Source organism: Mesoplodon densirostris, chromosome 11 (genome assembly GCF_025265405.1).
Source record: "Mesoplodon densirostris isolate mMesDen1 chromosome 11, mMesDen1 primary haplotype, whole genome shotgun sequence".
Lineage (NCBI taxonomy): Eukaryota > Metazoa > Chordata > Mammalia > Artiodactyla > Ziphiidae > Mesoplodon > Mesoplodon densirostris.
Genome location: NC_082671.1, coordinates 66,901,938 through 66,920,037, shown reverse-complemented (window position 1 = coordinate 66,920,037; position 18,100 = coordinate 66,901,938).

The following is an 18,100-nucleotide window of genomic DNA, read 5'->3' as shown; positions in this document are numbered from 1 at the left end:
AGGGGACAGTGGCACTTACTGGGCACCTTTTGTGGGCTCCTTGACTCCTAATGCCTCTGACAGCCAGGTATTAATATCCCCATTTCACAGATAAGGAAACTGAAGCTTGGAGAGGTCGAAGAAACTTGGACTGCTCAATCCAACACGACTTTAATCTCCCCTCCCTCCACCTGCAGAGGTTGTTGAAACTCCTGCAAAGTGTCCATCTTGGGCATACCTGGAAGAAAGTTCTTAGTGTAGGCTGAAATTAGCCCCATGAAACTCCCACTTTAGGCCCCAGCACCAGCTCTCAGCTGTACATGGAGCTAGGCCCTCTGTCCCTAAAGCAGCCTCAGAGAATGAACTCAGCAGGACCTCCCCATTTAACCTGTGTGCCTCCCCTGGGTAACTGCTCCTCTCCGAGCCTCAGTTTCCTGACCTGTCAAATGGGGATAACAACGGCCCCTGTTTGAGGGGTGGTTGGGAGGCTCCAGGGAGTCAATAATCCTGGAATATTCCAGGAGCTTCCAGAGTCTTCAGAGAAGTTCCAGCCAAGGGGAGAGGCTTAGAGAGTTTCCAGAGGCCTGACTCACCTCCCCCAAAGGAAGAAGTGGCCTTGATCACGGCAGCCCTGAGGTGGGGGCATGGGGCTCAGTCTCAGAGCCTGGCATGACAAGGTTCATCGCACCTGTGCGATGGACCTGTGCAATCCTGGCTCCCCAAGACCTGGCCCACCCACAGGTAGTGGCTCAGTCTTGCGAAAGGACAGCAGGGAGTGGGGACAGGTAGGTCTGGATTCAAGTCCCTTGTCTGCCACTTACCAGCTATGTGGTAATGTGGCTGCCAGTCACCTCTCTGCTCTGAGCCTTGGCTTCTCCAGCTTCGCGGGCTTGTCTCAGGGCTGTGGTGCTCAGCCAAGTGTGAGGCCAAAGTTGGGTGGCCCCTCCCTCAAGTGGAGAACCAGGCATACTCCAGGGCTGGCCCCCGTTGGGGACAGCCAGGCTGCCCCTTTCATTGTCTTCCCTGCCTTGCTGCTCCCTGAGGGAGCGACTGGAGAAACACATCCAGAAGAAAGGCCCCATGTCTTTGCATATTCTGTTCCCCCTGCTCACCATGCTCTTCCTGGCATTCTCCTCTCTACCCTGGATCCCTCCCTCCAGGTTTAAGTCTCACCCTCTCTGTGAGGCAGGACACGCAGCAGAAAAGGCACATAGTCAGGAGTCCACTGATGGGAAAACTGAGCTGCAGAAAACAGAAGTGATGCACCCAGGATCACACCGTTGGGGGGAAGAGCCAGGATTCCAGCCCAGGCTCTGCTGCTCCTCCTAATCCCTCTCCAGGCAGCACTTAAGACCTTCCTCAGTCCATCCCCGCCAGCCACGCTGCTGACACTCATTCCCACCTCGGGGCCTTTCCCCACGTGGTGACCCCAACCTGGAAAACTTGCCCTTCTCTCCACCCACCTGACCCCTATTGACTTTAATATGAGGTTACCTGCCCACCAGGCCAGTCTGCAGCCCCTGGAGCACACTGCCCACCTCTCTGCCTGACCCTCCTCCCTGCCCAATTTCTATTCACCTCCCAGGTGGCCCTACGTATGCTCCCTCCTTCAGGAAGCTCCCTCGGACCGGCTGGACCAATTTCTCCTCTGAGCTCATTCCCAGACACCACCCCATTCCACCTGCTTCGTGATTTCTTGCTTGGCGTCTGTCTCCCTCCTCAGACTAGGGCTCTGAGGGTGGGACAGGAGGTCTTGTTCACATGTGTTTCCTCAGCACCCAGCACGGAACCTGATATAGACCTGGTGTTTAGCACTTGCTGTCCCTTCATGGAATCCATCCAACTAGCTTTTCATTCAACAAATGTTTATTGAGTATCAGGGATACATCAGTGAGAAGACAGGCGGGGCTCTGCCCTAGTGCAGGTTATGTTCTAGTAACAGACACATACATGTACAACATAAGGTCAAGGGAAAGAACAACACAGTGGGGAAAGGATGGGGCAGGGAGGTAAGGGAAAGTCTCTCTGAGCAGGTGACATCTGATCGATGTAAATACAAGAAGGAAGTAGATACTGGGGAGAAGAAACAGTAAGTGCAAAGGTCCTGAGGTGGGAATACACAAGGTATGATGGAGGTCAGTGAGCAAGATGGGGGGTGGCAGGAGCTGAGGGCAGAGAGGGAGCAAGCGGGGGCCCCAGGCAGGACTCTCCTTTGACCCTGAATGAACTGGGAGCCATTGCTGGGTTTTGGGCAGAGAAGTGCAGGATCTGGCCTAAATTCTAACAGGGTCACTCTGGCTGCTGCATAGAGAATGGATTCCAGGGGGCCGAGGGGGAAGCAGGAGAACCATGAGGATGCCGCTGCACTCATACAGGTGGGCAGTTCAGGTGGAGAAGGGGTCAAACTGCTGGTATATTTTGAAAGTAGAACCAATAGTATTTGCTGATGGTGAGTGGGGGGTGAGGGTGGGGTGGAGAGAAAGAGAGCTTGAGATTATGAAAGAGAGAGAGAGACAGGAGTCAAAGATGATCCCAAGGTTTTTTGGCCGGAGGAACTGAGTGGAAAATGAAGGTGCCATTACCTGAGATGGGGAAGGTTGTGGAGATGAATTTCAAGAGCTCAGTTTGTGATTGTTGAGGTGAAGCTGCCCCCTGGCCATCCCAATGGAGCTGTGGCAGGAAAAAGGCATCGGTTGGACAGGCCTGGAGTTTGGGAGAGAAGACCAGGCTGGGTGTGGGCACCTGCTGTATGAGTTCCCACGCCTTGCACATAGTAGGTCATCAGTGAGTGCCTTGTGAAGGACACAAAGCTGACCATAGCACAGCTCCTGATCTGTAGGTAAGGTGGACCAGGGCCCCGCGGGCCAACCACGGAGAGCTGCATCCTGAGGGGGGCACAATGGGCCCCGCCAGCATTCCTTGGATAACATGGCTAGAGGGTGGTCTGGGAAGGCCTCTTGGCCAAGGTGGCATAAGAATCTTGGCAGACAGAGATGGGGCGGGCATTCTGAGAAGGCAGGTGCTCTGGCTTTAGGGATGAGGTGGGAAACAGGAGGGGGAAGGCCCAATGGAGCCAGTGGGGCTGGGGTTAAGTGGATGGTGCAGGAGCCCAACCCCTGGCTCCAATCCAGGCTCTGGTACCTGAGGCAAGATACTTAACTCCTGAAGTCTCGTCTGCCTCTAAAATAGGAATGATAACCATATCCCCTGCATGGGTTGGTGTGAGGATCAAATGAGTTAATCCATGGAAAGTACCCAGAATAAAGTGATGGCATGTTCTCGAAAATGTGACCTACCCATTAGTACTGAGTCCAGAGAAGGCGGTGTGCTCCAGCTGGGAGGACGAGAGAGAAATGAGGGGAGAGAACAGTGCATGAGGCCCAAGTGTGACGTACCTGGGGCCCAGTTAAGGAGGGGAACTTTATTCCCTTTAGGCAATGGGGAGCCACGGAATGTTCTGTGCAGAGACAGGAGCAGTGCTCTATTCAGTCCTTGATCGTCCTCTACCTGTGCTCAACTTGACACACCCACTCCCATCCCAGGCCCAACAGTCCCACCCAGCAACCCACCTGCTGGGCTCAGGGGCACGTCTCACCTAAGAGCTAACGCTTGGTGAGCGCTTAACTACATTAGTTCTCTCAACTGCCCCGTGTATGAGGTTTGTCCGATTATTATTATGGTTTGACGAATGAGGAAACCAAGGCACAGAGAACGTCACACAGATCAGTGTTGTCACGCAGATGTTGACTGGCAGATCCGGGACACAAACAAACCGAGGCAGTGGACTCAGCTCCAGAATCTCCCCCAGCCTCTCCCGGCTCTGAGACAGACCCCAGAGCCCTTTGAAGTGGCCGGGCATCGTGTGGCGCATCCAACACTAAGTTTCTCCCAGCAGGCAAGGTGGGGTCGTTATGCCCACTCCCAGGGGCAGAGGCTGCAAGGTGAAGGGCCCCACAGCTTGTCCACGGAGGAGCTAGGACTCCAATCCTGGTCTCTTAGACTCCACAGGCCCGCACTAGGGACCTGGCGGGCACAACACCTGGAACCCAGAGCTTCCTCTAACCTGAGCCTGCATCAGGGGTGAGCTCCCTCAGCCTGGAGCTATTTCTGAGGTCCTCGCTCCCCTTTGGGAGGATGGGGAAGACAGTGGATCCGTCCTCCCAGGCTGCCCTGGGGCTCGTGTCACAGGCCCCTTCACTGTCTGTTCCCCTCCTTTATCCTTTCAAAGTGGTTTTTCATCCCAAGAACCGACCTGGCTCACCAGGTCCCGGCTCTGCCCTGCAGAGAGGAGACTGAAAATCAGGCTTAACTGCATCCTCTTAACAGTTTCACAGCCAGAAAAAGCAGCAGAGGGAAATACAATGTTTGCAGACCAGGTCAGGTCCAAGGTCACTCCATAAAAATGGATTCCTAGAAAAACATAAACCGGCAATTTACCCAATGAATTTTATTGGCTCAAAAAAAAAAAAGCTATCCCATTTGAATAACGAAGGGAGAGAAACCATTCCCAGTTCCTCCTTTATTAGTGAATAAGGACACACAAAACTCAACAGAAATGGAATGTTCACATGCAGCTTCAGGACTGATTTATTAGTCACTTTCGTTTCATAAAAACCAGCATTTTCTATTAAAATAGATGATGTCCAAAGGGTCTGTTTGCTTTAAAAAATTGTATTTAATACAGGTCAGGTCCTAGTTTTATTTTTTGTTTTTTAAACAAAGCTCATATTCTCCTGACTTCACGCCTGTTACTACAGCCAGAGGGAAACTGATTTCAGAATCCATCTGATATGTCGGATTTCTTTGTGGCATCCACTTCATCGCTCAGCAGCCAGCCATGATGTCATAAGCCCATCAGATTTCCGGTAGGGGGGAAACGCTGGGGAATTGGAAAGAATGGATGTTTCTTACCCATCAGGAAGGGGAGGGAAGGGGTTGGGTGTGTTTGGGAGGCGGGGGACGGGAGGCAGGCTCAATGTTTGTGATATTAAATGTCAGGCAGAAACCTGAAAAATCCAGCCACCCAGATGTTTTCTAAATATCCAGATGTCTGGCACCGAGCAGACCACACTCCTCCGGCCCCCTCCCGTCCCAAGAGGAGCTCGACATTTCGGCTTTGACCTCAGGTCTCCAGCGAGTGCGGGCTGCCAGGAGCTGTACATCCTTGAGGCTGCCCACCCTCGGGTTGGGAATTTTTTCTAAATCTTTACACATGGATGACAGGAGTAACTACGTCCAGATTTTTAAAAGCTGTTGAAGCAGCGATTTGAAAAGTTCAGTCCCTGGAATTAGCTTCCATGGAATACACTATGCAAGCCAAAAAGGAGGGGAAAAAAAATCCCTCAGCCAACACACACACAAACATATGTGACTCTTAAGCCATAGGAGTTAAAAACCCAAAACAAAACCAGCGAGTCTGAGAACCAAGGACTCGGAACTGACACTGAGAAGCGATGAGCCCTCCCACAGGAGCACGCTTCCCCCAAATCAGAAAAACACCAAACAGCTTTGTTCTTCCTGACAAAGCCCCTCGCTTCCAAGGAACAGACAGTTGCCAACAAAAGCACAGGGTAGAAGTAATTTACGCTCAGACTTGGGGCTTCAAGGAGTCATAAAGTACAGAAATGGAAATGGCTTTGCCTGGGAACCTGCCTCCCCACCACCGGCAATGGGGACCCCCGGGCCTGGGGGAGCCCTGCAGGCCACAGACGGAGCAGAGTCCTGGCTTCCAGTGCCCTGGCCACACGCCCACTGAGGCCACTTCCAAGGCCTGTGGCTAATTGCTCCTGAAAATGAGCCAAGAATGGCAGGCCCCTGGGGCCCAACCCTTCAGACTTCACAGGGAGCCAGGAGGAGAGGCAGCTGGGGAGGGGGACCACCTCCAATTAGAGATGAGTGCTTGGATAAAGAGGAAAGGGTGGCCAAGGGAAGGTGTCTGGCAGAGGGCAGGAGGAGGTGAGTGGGGGCTCAGGGCTGGAGGTGGGGGGCTCAGTGGCATCATCTCCTAGAACAACCCCTGTGCTTTTCAGATGCAGGAATTGAGGGCTGAGAGTGGCTGAGTGGCCCACCCAAGGTCACCAGGCTAATTAGAGGGACAGCCAGTACTGGGGAACAGAAAACACAGGCGTGGCATTGCATGCCTCTTCCCTGAACATTATCTAATTTAATCCTCACAACACCCTGTGAGGGAAGGATTATCATTAACCTCAGTTACCAGAGGAGCCAATGGAGGCGCAGAGAGGTTAAGTAATTTGCCCAAGGTCACACAGCTCGTCATTAGCAGAACTTGGCATGAACCGCTGAGTCGCTGCCCGACTCCAAATCCAGGGCTCTTTCTGCTCGGTGGGGGGAGGCAGTTAAGGTTTAACTGGGAGCAGTGAATCTGATTTATACACATTTTTAAATGCTGGTGATCCCCATAGAACAAAAGGGATTAAATCATTGTAAATTAATTTTTTTTTAATTTTTTAACATCTTTATTGGAGTATAATTGCTTTACAATGGTGTGTTAGTTTCTGCTTTATAACATAGTGATCAGCTATACATATACATATATCTCCATATCTGCAAGTTAATTTTTTAAAGCAATTCCAGTCAGGAGGGCTGGCTGGGTGGCTGGGTGGCTGGGTGGGGAGCCCGTTTTTATTTCTTCACTGCCAGAGCCTGAATAAAGCATGCAGACACTCTCTAGCTGTGCATGGAGGCCGCTCAATCCCCTGAAGTGGGGAGGATGGGGGGCCACTAAAAACTTTGTCAGGCACCTGTGAGAGCATAATCTGCCACAGGAAAGCTGCCAGGCGCTCAGGTCTGTCAGAGCCAGGGGAGGGAGGAATTCACTGAGTACAGAAACTATGAAAAATGAAAATAAGAGTTGCCCCTCTAAGCCTGATTCCTACTTTCCAGCCAGGAGTTTAAATGAACTGTAGATCACCTGGGCTGCTATCTGTGGCCCAGAGGTCTGACTCCGGATCAGAGAGGCACTGCCCAGGGTCCTGTCTGTCCAAGATGTGGAGGGAGGAGGGGAGTTACGGTGGCCCTGTACCCTGGCCATCCTGGGGACCCTGCTGGCCACCACCTTCTCCCAGAGTGGCATTTGAAGGAAACCAAGCCTCCCAGAGCTGGGACAGAAAAATGAGGAGTAGGCTGATCTGAACTCAGAGAACAGGACAGTCACCTGTCCCCAGGCCTCCCCCCAGAAGGGTCTCTTCCCTTCCTGAGGGCCAGGCTCGGCGCTCCAGTGGGCCATCTGTGCCAAGCCTTTCCCTGCTCTCTTCCTCACCGGGCCTGCTGGTTTCTTTTACTTTGTATCTCTGAATAGCAAATGGGGTGTGGAGCCCAGGACTTAGGCCGGGGACAGGGAAAGAAAAATGTCTGCCGTCAGGATGCCTGACCTGGCTGAGCAGCTCCTGTTTTTCTGGGGAAATTCTACTCATCCTTTATTCGCTTGGCCTACCTTCTACCCAGAAGAGATTCAGGTCTTGCCCTCATGCCTCTTACAGTTGATGGGAGGAGACAAACATCAACCCAATAATGACACAAGAATGTCCACGGAGGGAGTGGTTCCTTGGCTATGAGAGCCTGGCATAGGGAAAGTGTCAGGTCAGAGAGGTCAGGGAAGGCTTCCTGGAGGAGGTAACTGATGATGAGGCCTTAACCCTTTTGACTCACTGTCGCCTCTGCAGAGAAGCCTTTCCTCATGCCCACTCAAGGTTGCCTCCTGTCCCCATTCCTTTCCTGACTGTTGTCCACCAGCTATGTCCCTGCACTGGTCTGGAAGTCCTGTGAGGGCAGAGACGGGGTTTGTCTTGTTCACCACCGAGTTGCCTGTGCCTGGGACACAGTCGATGTTTGATGACTACTTGTTGATCAAAAAAATAAATAACATGTGCAAAGGACCTGTGAGGAGTCACAGAGACTAGGAGGGTGTGTGAGAGTAAGAACGGGGCCAAAAGGCACAGAGAGGTGGGGCCACCCCGAGAAGCACCCTGGACCTGTAGGTGTCCCTCCAGCCTTTGGGCCCCCTTCTGCCTTTCCCCTGTGGCAGGGACTGGGGTTGGGTGTCTTTCTTCTCCTACAGAAGAGTGTCACATAACTACCCTGCCCCACTTGATCTGCGCCAGACACAGCTCCCCTGGGTCGAGGTAGGTGAGCACTAGCATCACCTGTCCCATACTCTCCCCCCTCCTTCCCTTCTCCATTCATTCCCTTGCCTGATGCTGTGAGGCCAACGGGAGCCACAGAGGGGCAGGGGGAGGCAGATCCCGGGGTCCCGATCCAGGACCTCCTGACACCCCACCCCCAGGTTTCATCTGCGCCCCCCCCCCACCATCCTGGCGCCCTTCCTCCTCCCTGAGGCAGAAGTGGAAGGAGAGAAGGAGCAGGGTTCCCGGCTTGTACCAGACCGGGTTGGAGTCCCCTCAGCTGATGACCAGCGCATGTCTGGACACCAAGCTGGCTCTGCCCCTCACAGGTGAAATGGAGATGCCCCAGGCTTCAGCGGAGACACATCAGGTGCTGGGCGGACCTGCCTGAGAGGCTCGAAATCAATCTCTGGTTTTCCTCTAGGGCTCAGTTCAGTTACTACCTCCCCAACTCCCTTTTCCGCCTCAGCTGCAGAAGCTGAGGCTGGGGTCTGGGGTTCCCCCAGGGCGCCTCTGGCCCGGGGAAGCGGCTGAGGGCGGCTGCGGTGAGCGGGGTCCCAGCCCCAGCGCGGTGCCTCCGTCCGCGCCGCGCGCTCCTTCAAACTTTCCGCGTCTGCCACCCGCCCGCGTGTACACCTGCTCGTGGTTCTGCGGCGCGGGTCCACACAGCCTCACCTGCCCGCGGGTCGCTGGAAGGTGCCTCAGTCAGAGTCCGAGTCTCCAGTCTCACCCGCCGCGAGTTACGAGGACCGTCAACCCCAGCCTTCGGGATCAGTCTCCACTACCTCGGGATTTCGGGGGCGCCTCAGCTCGCTCACCTGTGCTCATCTACACCGCCTCGGCAGCCCCCAGGTCACTGAACACGTCTCAGCTCAGAGGCCGCGTCCACACTGCTCAAGGCTCACGGGACCCTTCAGAGCGCGGACTGGGACACAGACCCCGCGACAGCCGCTCAGCGTGGGAGGTGGTGCCCCGATCTTCTCCGGGTGACCCCAAGCCCGGAGACGCCCGCGGGGGGCTGCTTACCTTGCCCTCGGCCTCACGCTCCTGTCCAGGCGATACCGTCTCTTTCATACATTGGTGCAAGATTGTCGATGGTGAAAGAAAATGTTGTATATCCTCTGCCGGTCACTTGGCAGTTCCCCACCCTACCCCCTTTCCTCTTTTTTCGGCCCTTAAGACAATACTGGGCCCCAGGGGCCGGCCGCCGGCCAGGGAACTCCAGGCAGGCGCCGCTGACCGCGGCGGGGCGGGCCTTAGGCGGGGAGTGGGCGGGGCCGGGAGGGGCGGGGCACGCGGGCTCCGGCCGCCCTCCCTGGGGAAGCCTTGGTCTGCGACTCGAGCTCCTGTTCCGGCTCCTGATTAGTCGGCAGGCCGGCGATGCTGGCGCCTGATTGGTTAAGGCAAAGAAGGGGTTCAGACAGTGGGGGTGTGGGGTTGCGGGATCCAGTCTTTGCGTTTTCTTTTCCCCTGTGTCCGCCACTACTCTTTTGGGTCCTCCTGAGATCTGTATCCTTTTCCTCACTGCTTCTGTACACCCCATCATAACACTTAACTACCTCGAGGGTAATGCGTTTCTTTGTCTTTTTCTACCAAATAGGTAGCACCTTGAAGTCAGGATACCGGGTTTGTGCCTCTCACCGCTGTATCCCCAGGACCTGGCACCCAGGAAACGCTCAGAACATGTTGATTGAATTCATGGAAAATGTACATACAGGTTTTTAGAGCTATCTTTAAGGCTGGTAACATCCCTAGAGGGTGGTATTACTATTCTCCTTCTAGAATGGGGAGACTGAGGTGCAGAGAAACGCTGTCACTTGGGACATGCTTACATCACTGGACCTCAGATCCCTACACAGAGATGCCCTGTGGAGTGTCCGGGCCTGAGTTCCCCATCTATCAAAAGGGAGTGGATTAGATCAGATGGCTTGGAAGGTGAATCTTTGCAATGAACAGGCTGCACCGAGCGCTGTGTTTGGCAGTACGAGTGAGACAGCCCTGCCTTCGTGTTAAAATCCTGGTAGCCTGCAGCGCCCTCTCCCTCTCTGACCATTCCCCCCCCACCCCAATCACAGCGGAAGTTAAAAGCACTCTGCTCAAACCAGTGTACCTTGCCCACTTCTGAGGGTTTGCGGGCATGTGGGAAGATTTTCCTGGGGGAGCCACAGGGGTTATCATTAAGCAAACTGACTTGAGCAGGCATGCTGTTCAGGGGGGAGGGCAGTTCTTGGGAACCTCCACCTCCCAAGAGAGTCGTTTTGATTGCAGAGTGGTCTCTGATATGGGATAGGGGAGAGAGCTTCCTCTGACAGAGGAGGATGTAGGAGCTGCTCCTGGAGTTGGGTGGGGGAGGGTTAATCGACCAAAGAAATACTGAGATCCTGGGCAGTCAGATCCAGGTGTGCAGAGGAGCCAGCTTGGTGGCACAGTGAGTTCTCCCTGAGTCTCTGTCTTCACATGCCCTTCTTATAAGGATGCCAGTCATTGGATTTAGGGCGCACTCTAATCCAGTATGACCTCATCTTAACGTCATTACATCAGCAAAGACCCTATTTCCAAATCAGGTTACATTCACGGGTACTGGTGGTTACAGTTGCAACATATCTTTTTTGGGGTCACAATGCAACCCACAACCAGACCCAATATAGAAAGACCATTCTGGTCAGAGGGAAGCAGAGCAGGGGCCCTGAAACTGCACAGGGTAGGTTACCCTCCTGGTTGCCCACTGCTCTTTTGGGGCTTCTCTCCAGCTCATTTCAGTTCCTGGTAACTGGCAGCTGCCTAAACAGAGCCAGGAGGGAGCTGACCCCCTGGATATCAAGCCTCTCCTTCCAGCAGACCCTGCTCAGCCTGGGACCCTGAGGAGAGCCCAGCCTGCCTTCCCTCCTCCCCCTGCCTGCCTGGTCCCCACCCTCACCCGCATCCCACATGCAAGATGGACAAGGACAATAAAAGCTGTTTCACAAGCAGGTGGTGATTAATTGCCAAGTTAATTAAAGAGGCAGTAATTACTCTCGGATTTCAGAGGAAGGAGTGATGTCTTAGGCAGGGGTGGGTGGTCAGCCTTCAGGTCTCCCTGAAGAGGTGGGGCCAGAAGATCGAATTTGAAAAGCCAGGAAGAATAAACAAACAACATTTAAAAAAAAAACAAGTAACATTTAAAAGCTTCAGTCTTAGCTATATAGCTATAGTTTTATTTGACAGAATCAGGTGATGGGCTTAGATGTTTAAGCCTGTCTCCGTACTTTCCCATCTTTGAAATATTTCATTAACAACAACCAAAAAAAAAAAAAAAAAGGCAGCGGGGAAGTTAAATATTTCTAAACTCCAGTTTGGGATTTATAAATGGCCTCAAATACATGTTGCCTCACTTTACATAATGGAGAGGACCTTAAAATTATGTATAAATCGAATCCCGTTTGCCCACCCTGTACATGTTAATGCCAGTGATGCTCTATCTTCATTTCTGATTGATTTTCCCTGGCAGAGGCGCAGAATTCTTTGCTCTAAGTGTCAGGCTCTCTCTGTCAAGTAGTTAATGACCTATAAAGCACTTAAAATGTACTGGAGGAGATGCTTTTTGGAGGCACCCCGTGGCGTACCCTCTCCTACTGTCAGCAATCACTCCTCATTTATTTGCTCTTATTGGTTTGGAATTTGCTATCAGGTTTCCCTAAAGTGGAGCCCACCAGGAAAGGTCCAATTCCATATGGACCCAGATGAGTGCTGGGGTTGGCACCCAGGGGCAGCAGCAGCAGCTGAGGAGGGAAAGAGACCTTTCCTTAAGAGCCTTTCACCACGGTTGCCCTGGTCACCTCTCAGCACACCTTCCCTGATTACCTCATTCCTCCTGCCACTGTGGCCACCACAGTCTTCCCAGTTTCTCCCCATCCTCTGTCTGCAGCCTCAACCTGTCTCCTGAGTCCTGACCCATTCTCTTGGCTGCCTTCGGGACACCTCCCCCTGGTTGCCACCTGGATTTCCCCCCACGTTGCCTCTCTACTCCTGTACATCTGGTTCTGTTTACTGAAGCCAGCCTCTGTCCACTGGATGGGGGCATGGACATCCCTTCACCCTTATGCCTTGAGGCCAGTAGGTCACCAGGTCTTGTCCCCTCTCCAAAGTGGCTCTAGAGTCTGCTTCCCTGCCCCAACCTCTACCTCCTCGTTCTCAGTCCCAGCCCCAGAGCTTTTGCTTTTGGAGGCAGCAGCCTCTAAATGGAATGGGCCACCCTCCCCAGAGCCACTCAATCGAGTTGCCTCCTAAAGAATGATGTAGGGGATTTCGCTCTCCTGTTGCCCAAGCTCTGTGTGCTCCTCAGCCTCAGCCTGGTATCCAAGGCCCTTCATGACCTGGGCCTGGTGTCATCTCTCCAGGCTCCTCCCAGTGCTTCACTTTTCCTGCCATCTCACTCCTTCCCTCTTCAGGCCTTTGCTCATAATATTCTCTACCTGGAGTGCCCTCATCCTTCAAGGGCACCTCTTCCAGGAAGCCTTCCTTGGTTTGCTCAGGCACAGTTACCACCCTCCTTGAGGATCCCATAGCCCTTCCCACGATGTGTTTTCCATGGGTTACTGTGTCTGCCTGTCTTGTCACTCATTCAGGGACATTTACCAAGTGTCCACCAAGAGAGGGGTTGTTGGCAGCACGAGCTCTGCTATCAGACAGGCCCAAATTCAAATCCGGCTTTGCCCCTTGCCAGCTAAGTGACCTCAGGCATTCACTGCCCTTCTCTGAGCCTCAGTTTCCTCCTCTGCCATGCCCTAGAGCTGGTGCATGTCCTTGGGCAACTGGAGGATGACGCCAACCTGGTAAGGTCAGTGCTGGGAGTGAGAGGAGAGGCCAAGGCTGGGGTGAGCAAAGAAGCTGTGGCTGCAGCAACCTCCAGGGTCAGAGCCGTGAGGAGCCATCACAAGGAGCACAGAGTGGGAGTGAGCCACTGACCGGGGTGGGGGTGGGGGGCTAGGAGGCTGAATCGGCTCTTCCAGGAGGAAAAGTATATCCGACTCCTAGATTGCTATAACCAATTGCCACAAGCTTGGTGGCTCAAAACAGTATACAGTTTTCCTCTTACAGTTCTGGAGGCCAGAAATCCAAAATCAGTTTCAGTGGGCTGAAACCAAGGTGTCTGCAGGGCCATGCCACTTCAGAGGCTTTGAGGAGAACCTGTTTTGTTGCCCTTTCCAGCTTCTAGAGCTACATTCCTTGGCTCATGGCCCCTACGTCCAGCTTCAAAGCCTGCAAGGTAGCATCTTCAAATCTCTTTCTCTCCTTCCATCATCACATTGCCTTCCGCCTTCTGTCTGTAATCTTCCTCTGCATCCCTCTTATAAAGACACTTGTGATTGTAATAATCCAGGATAATCTCCCCATTTTAAAATCCTTAATCACAAGTACAAAGTCTTTGCCATATAAGGAAATATTCACAGTTTCCAGGAATTAGGAGGTGGACATCTTGTGAGGGGGTGGGGGGCATTATTCAGCCTATCACAGAAGGCAACCAAGCGAAGCGGTTCAGATCACTGACTGAAGCCATTTCTGGGGGCTTGAACTCAGCGGCACCATTAGCCAGATGCCTGGCTTTGGGCAAGTTGCTACATCTCTGATACTGTTTCCTCGTCTATAAAATGGGAATAGTGCCTAGCTCCAGACAAGAATTCAGTAGGCATTTAAGTATCTGTTGGGCTGAGGGAGCTGCATGTGCCGGGGCCTGGAGGTTAAGAGAGATCCCAGAAGGGCCCTTCTGTAGAAAGAAGGGATGAAGGGCAGGAAAGGGAACAAGGCAGGGCAGGCTGGGGTGGAGGAATGAGGGTGGAGCCGGGCCATGTCCCAGGGAGGAGTGTGTGTGTGTGTGTGTGTGTGTGTGTGTGTGTGCGCGCATAGGGCAGTTTTAGGATGGAGCATCGTAAGGTTCTCTTTAGTCTCCAGCTCTGGGCTTGAACTCAGAAAGAAGACAACAGCGTCCTGAAACACTGAGATGTGGAGTAGGAGTGCAGGCCAAGGGGCCAGACTAACCTGGGGTCAGCTCCCTCCTCGGCCCCTCCCAGCTTCCTGCCCTTATCCAGGGAAGTTGGGCTCACCCACGGGCACAGGCTGAGGGAGGCTGAGGCATGGGAGCTCAGGGCTTGCTTTGTATCGCTACAGTTACCATTTTTCTTTCTGGACCTGGACACTTGGCTCCAGAATCTCCTTCCCCTGGGGACTCACCACACAGACTTGTTCTAACAGATCCGAGGGGGCCACCAACAATCTTGGCCCCGCCCGCGCCAAAAGGCACCCCTCCCCATAGGAAGCAGTAGGCTGTGGGGCTGCAGGAGGAAGGTGGGGGGCATTTGAAGCTGGGTCTTGACTGGTTCCCAGGAAGCCAGAGTAGGGGACCTTCTAAAGGCCTGAGCACCCTGAGCCTTCTTTACCAAGCCAGCCACTCTCAGGGTGGTTGTGACCTAGCCTGGACACTAGGGACCCACAGGGCTTCGTCAGTGTTCCCACCCCGCACTCCCCACTGGGCTCAGTCCTGCTGGCTGCTTGGAAGGTCCCAGGCCCCACAGGGTTAGGGCTGTCTGGCCTGGCCTACAAGCCCCTGAGGCAAGACATTGCTGAGTCAGCTGAGACATCCCCCTGGCAGTGACAGAGGCTTCTGGGATCAATTAGCAGGACCACCCTAATAGGGCTCACAGCCCCTGATGTGCGCTCCACAGGCACGCATCAGCATCATCGACTGATCGGAGCCCCTGACAGCCTCCACGGCCCAGAGGTGAAGCGAGGGGCTGCCGCTGGCCTGTCTGATGTGCCTGGGCTTGGCCTCCAACAGTCTAGCACAGAGCTTGCCCCTTCCCATCAGGCGATAGGGGGCTGCCTTTTCACCACCTGCACTTTCATGGCCTTGCCTATCCTGGTGGTGCGGGTGCAGCTACATGTCTTTCTCAATTTTCACGTACGTAAAATGGGTCACCTACTAATTAGAGATCGCTTCCTGGAAATCTGGGGAAAAAATCATTCTCCCTTTTTCAGCAAGAACCAGCACTAAATCACCAGCAAAGGAATAGTTGAATTTATTCTTTAAACAAATGGCTCTTGGGTCCCTGCTATGAGTCAGGCAGAAAGAGAGACGAGTAAGGTATTTGCCATGCTCAGGGAGCTCAGACCCTCCTGGGGATGTGTGCGAACCGATTCAATGCAAGGAGGTCAGAGCAGTCAGAGAGATGAAGAAACTGCTTGGTGGGGGGAGGGAGTTTTAGGGAAGGCTTCGTGGAGGGAGTGGCATTTGAGCAGGAATTCCTGCTCAGGTTCAGAGGTGGGGAGTTTGGCACCAGGGGGAGATGCAGCCATGATTGGAGCATGGACAGGACTTGGGGTGACTTTGGGCCAGTGGGAGCTGGTCAGAAAGGAGGCTGATGGACTCCATGAGGACAGAACTGTCTGTCTCTTATCCCAGCCCCAGCACAGGGCCTGGCACATAGTTGGAGCTGAACAAATGTTGAAAGAATGAAGGGATTGTAAGAGCCCTGTATACAGGGCTGAGGGGTCAAGCCTCCAACCTGTGGACAGTGGAAGCCACTATGAGGTTTTGTACAGGTTGTAAGGTAGGGGTCCTGCTTCATCCTTTCACATGTGGATGTCCATTTCTACCAGCGCTATTAGTTGAAAAGACTTTTTTTCCCCATTGAATTATCTTGGCCTGTTTATTGAAACGAATTGACCATAAATGTAAAACTACTGCACGGTTTTGAGAGGGGAGTAACATGGTCAGATCTGTGCTATAGGAAGATCAATTTGGTGGCAGAAACTGGGAAGGGCTGGAAAGAGGAGGGGTTGGAGACTAGATGGGTGGGCTCGAGGGAGGAAGGAAGGGGGAACTAGGGAGAAAAGCAGTCCCCAGATCAGCCGGGGCGCATGGTGGCGAGCCAGGTACAGGGCTGTGCCGGCGGGGGCCTGTGGCACTCACTGGGATGGGGCGGGTAAGGGGGTGGCAGAGAAAAAGCCTGTGCTCCTCAGCCCCTCAGCGTCCCCAGAGTGGTAAAATTAAACCCTCTCTAGATATGCCAATGTGAGTAGGTTTTCAGGTAACGAGAGGATTGTAAATGCAAAACAATGCCAATTACAGCAGCATTACCCCAGATTATAAAGCTTCCAAGAAGCAGCTCACACCTCCAGGCATGCTGTGCCTGGAAATTTCCAGGGGAGGCTTGGGATCCAAACATCCAGGCTGCCTGAGGCCAGGCCCCACAGTGGGTGTGGGCAGCTGGGCAGGCCTGGCCCCGTCACTCCTACTGACCTACCTTCATTTCCCCAAGGAAATAGACCACTGAGGGGCAGGAGGACACCCCCCAGGTCCCCACAATTCTGAGCAATATTCTTAAGGAAATTTGTCCCTTCATGGGTCCCCCGGCCTGGGGGGGCACAGAGTCCCTCCATGGCTCTTTCTGCCTCTCCCCCGCTGCCCTTTGCCTGCACACAGTTGGAACCAGCCCAGCGCTGCCTCTTCTGTGCTACATGACCTTTAGCCAGTCAGCTTTCCTGAATCACAGTCTCTGCTTTGGTAAAATGCGGAGACAAGCCCCCCCCCACTTCGCAGTGTGTTTTCAGGATTAAATGAGATCTTGTAGATAAAGAGTCTGAACAACAGAAACCAGTACAACCTCCATGCACCACGATTTGGCAGTGTCTGTTAAAATAGTAAACGTCCACGCCCTGGGCCCCAGCGATTTCTTCTCGCCATTTCCTGCAGAGAAAGTTTCGCAGACACGTCCAAGGGTGTTCCCTGCAGCACCTTCTGTGAGGTTAGAAAATCATAAACAACTGAAAGGGGCATTAATAGGGGCCTGATTAAATTAGGATCCACCAGTCCTGTGGAATCCTTTTCTGTAATTAAAGTCTGGCAGTTCCTGTGAGCTGTCACCGGCAGATCCCCACCACGTGGGACTGCATGAACAAAGCAAGAACACCTACAGATGATTCCATTTAAGCTTTTCAGGACCCCACACAAACACTATATATTTTATGTTTGTCTATGTGCATATATGTATGTAGATGCAATAAGAACAGCCCGGAAGAAAATATGCCCGAATGACCCAGGGTTGCCTCTGGTCGGGGGGATTGGGATGGAGGCGGGGAGGTGGCAGGAGCATCAAAGAGAATTTTACTTTGCTGTAGTGTCTACGTGTTTTACTGCAGTACATGCCTGTGTCCCCTGCGGAGATACACCCATACAAAACACACGCCAATACCAAGTGCAGAGACTAGTAACGGTTAGCCTGACCCACGCGCCATCAAGGCTCAGAGGCCACAATTCTGACTGCGGGTCAAGGAAGGCACCTAGGAAGGAAGGTGTCTCAGTGCCTCCTGCCACTGTCCGCAGCTCTTAGAGTCTGGATTCAGGTCTGGGGAAGCCCCTCAGGTGGGCCAATGACATCCCCTGGCGTGCGGGAAGGATGCACTGTTAGCCTGGCTGGGCCGAGGCCACAGTCCGCCTCTCCTGGCTGAGCGTTCTGCCAAGAAAACTCTTGAACTACATAAAAATGCATCCTGGAAATCTGAGAGGCATCCTTAGAACGGAGTGTAGCCTTTCAATTAGAATGGGGAAAAAAAGGCAGATTTGCCTGTAACTTGATTTCAGGTGAGTGAGGCCCAGTGGCCAAAATGCAACGGCTGTGCCTGGCCGTGGCCCCCACGCCAAGGTCCTGCCATGTGCTGTGAAGGGGACCCCAGCCCCACGGAGGTTTCCAGTGTAACCAGCACGTGTTCCCATGGAAACTCTGCTTTGCAGAATCCTTTGGAAATTGTTTCCGAGGAGGGGGAACCGCTTCCCACACCCACTTTGCATTCCTGGGTTTGGTTTCCAGGGATGATTTTCTCCAAGTGCTGAGAGGGGCAGGAGCAGAAGGGAGGGCTGGAGGCTGAAACCTGCCCAAAGGGGCAGAATGGCCATTTCTAAGCCGCTACCCTGGAGAGACCAGTGGAGGCTGAGGGTGTCAGCAGTG